Source organism: Equus przewalskii, chromosome 1 (assembly GCF_037783145.1).
Source record: "Equus przewalskii isolate Varuska chromosome 1, EquPr2, whole genome shotgun sequence".
In the NCBI taxonomy this organism is placed as follows: Eukaryota; Metazoa; Chordata; class Mammalia; order Perissodactyla; family Equidae; genus Equus; species Equus przewalskii.
This window is the reverse complement of record NC_091831.1, coordinates 101,358,701-101,364,700: the sequence shown is the minus strand read 5'-3', so window position 1 is coordinate 101,364,700 and position 6,000 is coordinate 101,358,701. Positions and strand designations below refer to the sequence as shown.

Sequence of the window (6,000 nt, the reverse complement as noted above, 5' to 3'; positions counted from 1 at the left end):
TGTACTTTATTTAGGAGAACAAGGTAGAAAGCCCAAAGTTTAGTCTGCGAAGAATCATTAAAATTCAAGGCATTCAGAATTTTTAATAAGCTGTGCTCTCATTCTATCAAGAATGAAACACATACTCTGCACCAAATAATACAACTTCCCTTGGCAGTTGGGTAAAATACCCATCGAACGTTGTACCCAGTTTTAGATCTCATGTGCATTTTCGCAATCAGCCGAGACAATGGGAAAAAGTGGATGAACCAAGCTCTTCAAATTTGGTTTTACAAGCACAATAGAATCATAATTTTCTGAACCGAATAAATCAAAAGAAACATTTTGAGGTTTTAGGAGTAGGAATCCATAACACAATCTCTACTGTAATCAAAATCACTTAATATTATAAAACCCATAATTTTGTTACACCTCACTCAAATGATGTACAACAATTAGCATTCAGCTGCATTCATTCATTCATTTAATTCAATAACCAGATTGAGGACTTGATCAGGTACTCACCATGTGGGGATTCAGAGATGGATAATGTAACCAAGATGTCTGCCTCATGAGTCTGCTCATCCACGAAGCAGGAGATTCTAAAATTCTCAGAAAAATAATAAAATTCCCTTATTTATATTTTTATCTTCCTTAGCCAAACAGCATTCTCAAATTAAGATCATTAGATCCATCTCTTTAATTAGAGGTGAAAAACCTCCTTTAATTTAGTTGCAGTTGGTTAGAGAAAGAATGGGAAGAACATGGACAGCTACATATCCATGAAAAGACTGTCTTACAAAGTATTCTTAATACATCTTACTGGGGACCTAGAATTCATTTTCCTCTGGAAATAATACCGAAATGGGAGCAGCTAACATTTTAAGAGTGTGCTTGGTGTTCTTGGGAAACTATGGCTTATTTATTTTCTATTGGCAATATTCACGTGTGTATTTGAACATGCAAATGTACTCAAATCATATTTTGTGTATTAAAAAAAATAATAGCGTAGTCAGTTGGAGTAGTTAGAAGCGTTTCTTTCTTTAGTTTTTTCTAAAGCAGGCAGTGAGTACAAAGAATACAGACATGTGCCCAGAGGTTTTCTGGCAGCTTATGTTTCAGCATAAAATTCGATATTTGATGGTATATTATTTTCTCATTTTTATTAACATTTTTACACGAACTGCATTATGCAGAGTCTAAGATTTGGGGAAAGAGGTGTACAAATTAAATCTCATTGCTATGAACAATGTGCTTCAAGGTAAAATGCCAAAAAAAAAATAAAGAACTTTTGCAGTAAAGTCATTTCAAAGTGAATCTATTAAAATATATACAAATAAAGAGCTTTGAGAAAATAAAATTTTTTAAAACATTATTTTGAAACAAATACCACATTTCAAAACAGGCTAACACGGACGAGCTCTTTCTTGGGCATATTATTCCATGTGTATGACTTTCTCATTTCAAAAGAAAAGGACCTTTTTGTAAATGCCCTTTTCTAAAATGTGGGAGAACAATTACCGTTCCAAAGTAGGTCTCTCAGAGACTCTGTGATCATACCTAAATTATTAATTTGGTTAATAAGTACATTCCCTTCACAGATATTGTAGAGGGAAACTAATCCCATTCTCTACCCAAAATTGCACACAATATTAATTAGTAAATTTTGATTTTTAAGATGAAAACAATATTAAACCTAGTCAATGCTCAGTTGTCCTATATAAGATATACGATGCAAATTTACAACAAAAAATTGGTATATTTCAATACAATTTACACAAAGGAATTTGGTCTTTAGTTTCACAACATATACAATCTGCTTTTCATAACTGAACAAAAATCCCCCCAAACCCACTACAAATAATTTTTTAAGACGTGTAATTAGGACACCTGCCTCAAATCCTTTGATGGGTTTTAGTTCATTTCTTGGGAGAAGCGTTCTGGCTGTTTCTTTTTTAATCAAAGCTACTTTGCTAAATTGCTTTCCAACCAGACCTCGGAATATTATCAAAGTCTGGCTCTGGTCTTGTCGCAATTTGAATATTAACAGTCATAGTTTTACAGCCGCTCCATTTTGAGTAAGGCACTACGACTCCCACCATTCAGCCGTCATTTCTTCCCTTGCTTAGCCGGCCCTGGCCCTTGGAATGTTTGCGTGGTGTCACCGTGAATGTGCTCGGAGCAGAGTTATATGGCATCATTTGGAGAAACATTGCGTTAATAACCAGAGTTCAAGGGCAAAGGATATAAACGGAGCAAATTACAAGTCTGAACAGATATATAGCTTTTGCTAAAAGGGACATGGGCTGCTACTTTATTTACTGGGCACTGGTGTGCTCGCGGAAGGTGCCGAAACGCAGGAAGGCATTTTTAAACGACCATATCACAGCTTAAGAAAACAACACAAATTTTCAGACTGGAAAGCAAGCTAGTGCAGATCAACGATTCTGAGTTTCCTAATGTGAGAATATGATTTGCTATAAAGTACCTTAAGTTTCCAGGGTAATTTCACAGCTGATAATATCATTTTATGTGCCACGATGGAAGGAAAGCAGAAGCTTTGCTGGAAATCTAAATTTGATAGGTCATTTCAAACTGCAACTTAGCCCAATTGTCGGAGATTTCTTGCTACGGTTACTTTAACCAGAGGTTAGTTCAAAATTAACACAATGAAAGAGTGTTTGTAAAAATGCTATTTTGTTTTTACATGGATGGCAGAAGTACCTCAATGATTAAATAAAAGGGGAACCAAAAATTCAAAAGAGGGAAGCAAACCAATTTTTAAAAAGGAACAAAATGACTTCATTAGTAATCAAAGAAAATGAAAATCAGAGAAATAATCTCACCTGCTACATTACCAAATATTTTGATTAATATTCTCAATAGTCCTGAGCATACTGTCAAATATGTGATCCAATGTTTTCTTATTGATAGCATGGAATACTGCAGCATTTTTTTTTTTTTTGTAAAGTAGCTTGGAAACTATTATAAAAACTATCAAAATGTTCACAAAGTATGGCCTATTTATTCCATTTTAAAAATTTATTTGAAAGCAATAATTTAAAACGGAAATTTTAACTTAAGATGTTCTTTACTGTATTATTTACTTTACTGAAAACTAGAAGCAATTCAAATATCCAACAAGGAGGAAATAGTTAATCAAATTATATATACACTTAGTGAAATATTGTGCTGTTATTAAAATTCATTAAAATGGCTTACTACTAATATTAAAATGGTTCTTTTACCATAATACTATATGTCAAAATCCCATAAGATTCAAATGTACTTTTATAAGTATTTAAGCATACATAAAAATAATTCTGGAAAGAAATAGAATATGAACTTAATTTGTGTGCATTTCTTTTCTCTTTCTTTGATTTTTTTTTTTTTTTTTTTTTTTTTTTTGGTATATGCTATCAGTGCTAGCCTCATGGGGTTATTAGGTTTCTTTAAAAATTTTTCCGTTTTCTAAGCTTGCTATTACACTATTCAAATGTGTTATTTGACAGAGAAATGCATGTAGCTTAATTCTTTCTCCCCTCAGTCACTTTTCAACTACAATGAGATAAAATACACCTTTGTAACATGGTTCAAACTCATTTATTGCCATTTTAAACATGGCTTTCAATTCCTTAGTGGCGGTAATGGCTAGGGCAGAAGGGGATGGTGAGTATTCTGAAGCACAATTAGAATAATATTTTCCTCATATGGAAAAAATCCCACTGTTTTCTTTAAACTGTTTTGCTCTCGGAGGTAAATAAATCAGCGTCCAGTCAGCTCTGACTTATTCCTTGACACGAGGTGTATCACCTTCAGCGCTGCGGCTGGTACAGGAGGAAATGCTCACAGTGAATGGACCTGTCCTTCAGTTGCCAAAGAAGAGCCCGGATGATACAATAGCTCTCTACTGGCCCCATTTCCATGGTGGTTCACGACATATTTTTTCCTGTTATCTGTCTGCCTGCTTCAAACCCTATTCTCAACATAATGAGATTTTAAAAGGACGCTTCTGAACTCCATTGCCTAAAACCATGTGCTGTCATCTTTTTGCAAGGATAAACAAAATATATTCAAATTGCTCATGACCTTTAAATACGTAAAAGCGAGACAAATTAAGAAAATTTTACACATTCTAATGTGTAAAATGTATCTCTGGAACATATCTTTTTATTTTATTCTTTTTGGAATAAACTTTTCTTAGCGTTTAATATCCAATTGTCTTCCGTTTTTATCTTGCATAGACCATCTAAAGGGTGTTGTCCCCTCACCCAGCCCCCATTTTTTGAAACCTATTTTCAGTGCTTTTAATGTTACCTGAGATAAGAGGATGCACCTCTTCAGGTCTGATTTCATATTATTTCTCAGATACTGATAGGGCATCATTCTCATAAATGACAAATAGGAGTTATAAACTGTTTGCAATTTGGGAAGGGTCGGCTTAGGGATTGTTCTGATGGCGAAATGATTTGTCAACAGTCCTAAATTATGCGAAGTTCTTCGCCTTCCACTTTCCCTTAGCGCTTTTTTCCTTTCTCCCACCGAGATGTAATAGAAACTAATCTTCAACATCGAAACATTCCAAGCCGGTCCTTTTGTGCAGGCATCTCGCTCTCCCGGGGGCTCGGTGCAGAGCGGCGGGGAGGACGCTTCTCTTTACGCTCACGGGCCCCCGCTGCTCGGACCCCGGCCCGCAGACAGGCCATCCATCACCCGCCTCCTCCCGCCGCGCGCGGCCGCCGCGGCCAATCGGGCGGCAGGTGGGGTCGCACCTGCCGGACAGCCCGCCGCTGCCCTCCTGCTCTCCGCGCCGCGCCTCCCAGGCTGGAGGCGCCCTCGTGAGCCCCCGCGTTCTCCAAGGCCAGAACAGACAGGTAAACGCTCGTGTGACAGGGACGGTGTGCGCGCTGAGCCCGCTGTTGGCCGCGAAGGGGGCAGCAGGAAGGTGGGAGAACACGTTCTCCCTTAATGCGCACGCCCGCTTTGGATTGGTCTGTCACCCATGCGCGTGGACACAGGGCCCTCCCTGGGTTTAGTCTCTGCAAAGTGGAAGAATTACGATGCTTACCTTTGGAGGGGGAGAGTAAGTGAGAGCACATTTTAGGGACAGAATTCGTTGCCTCTGGTCTGTTTCTTTGATAGTGTGAACCCATGATGGAGTTTGCCAGCGAAGTCTGAATTGGGCATGGCCTGTGCATACTTCAGGCAGTTTTCCCTCGAGACCAAAGTGAACGATATTAAACCAAAGCTAATAATTAGTCTCTATAGGGTGCAAAAAGTACCCCCCAAACCTAAGCTAGATCTCAAGGGCCATAAGAAACAGATTGTAACAATTCCAAAAAAGGGTAGAATCTCAAACCACAGGGAGGTCTTCATTTTCCAAAACTGCAAACCGATTGTTGTGTGACCACCTTGCCTTTAAGGGTGGTGCTGAGTTCCCTGCTCTTCTGTGGAGGCAGCTACATCAGTCCTGCTAACACGTTATGGATTTCATAACTGGACTCCACAAGTCCTTCTGGTTTAAAGGATCCAAAACATCTACTCTATCATGTAATTTGAGAAGAACTGAGGACAAGCAGAATCCCTGCCCCTCCCCGTTATCCGTTCCAAGAGTGTGTCCATGTGGATGTCAATTATGTCCAGGCAAGGCCTTGGCAAAAAACAGACAGCCCTGCCCGTGGCTTCAAGGTTTCTCGGAAAAGCATATTTCTTTAAAAAAAGATAACAGCAAGCACAGCAGCAAGCATCATCCCCAACCCTCCACCCCTGTCTTGCTTCTGAATCATAAATCATGACAAAGAGAGAAAGCGGTGACTCCAGTTTTCCTGCCTTTAACAACTGGAACTGATAATGCCGAGAAGGGGAGAGAAATGGACACGTGAGCCATACTGCTGCAGCAGGAGGGGTCAACTTGGGAAGCTCCAGGTTCCTCATCCGTTAGAGACCTCCCGTGGCTAAGAAGGGTCTCTCCTCAAAGTCAGAGGTTCTCAATCCTGGCTCCACAGGAAACTCACCTAGAGG

The 6,000-nt window shown here is 38.9% G+C and overlaps 1 long non-coding RNA gene across 1 annotated transcript in view; it reads left to right on the top strand.

Moving 5' to 3' along the window:
• Window positions 1–4,570: 4,570 nt before the first annotated feature.
• Window positions 4,571–6,000, top strand: part of LOC139083332 (uncharacterized) — a 36,494-nt gene continuing 35,064 nt past the window's right edge. Inside the window, exon 1 of the long non-coding RNA XR_011539971.1 lies at window positions 4,571–4,853. This is a non-coding gene — a long non-coding RNA (uncharacterized lncRNA). The remainder of the gene's footprint in view (window positions 4,854–6,000) is intronic.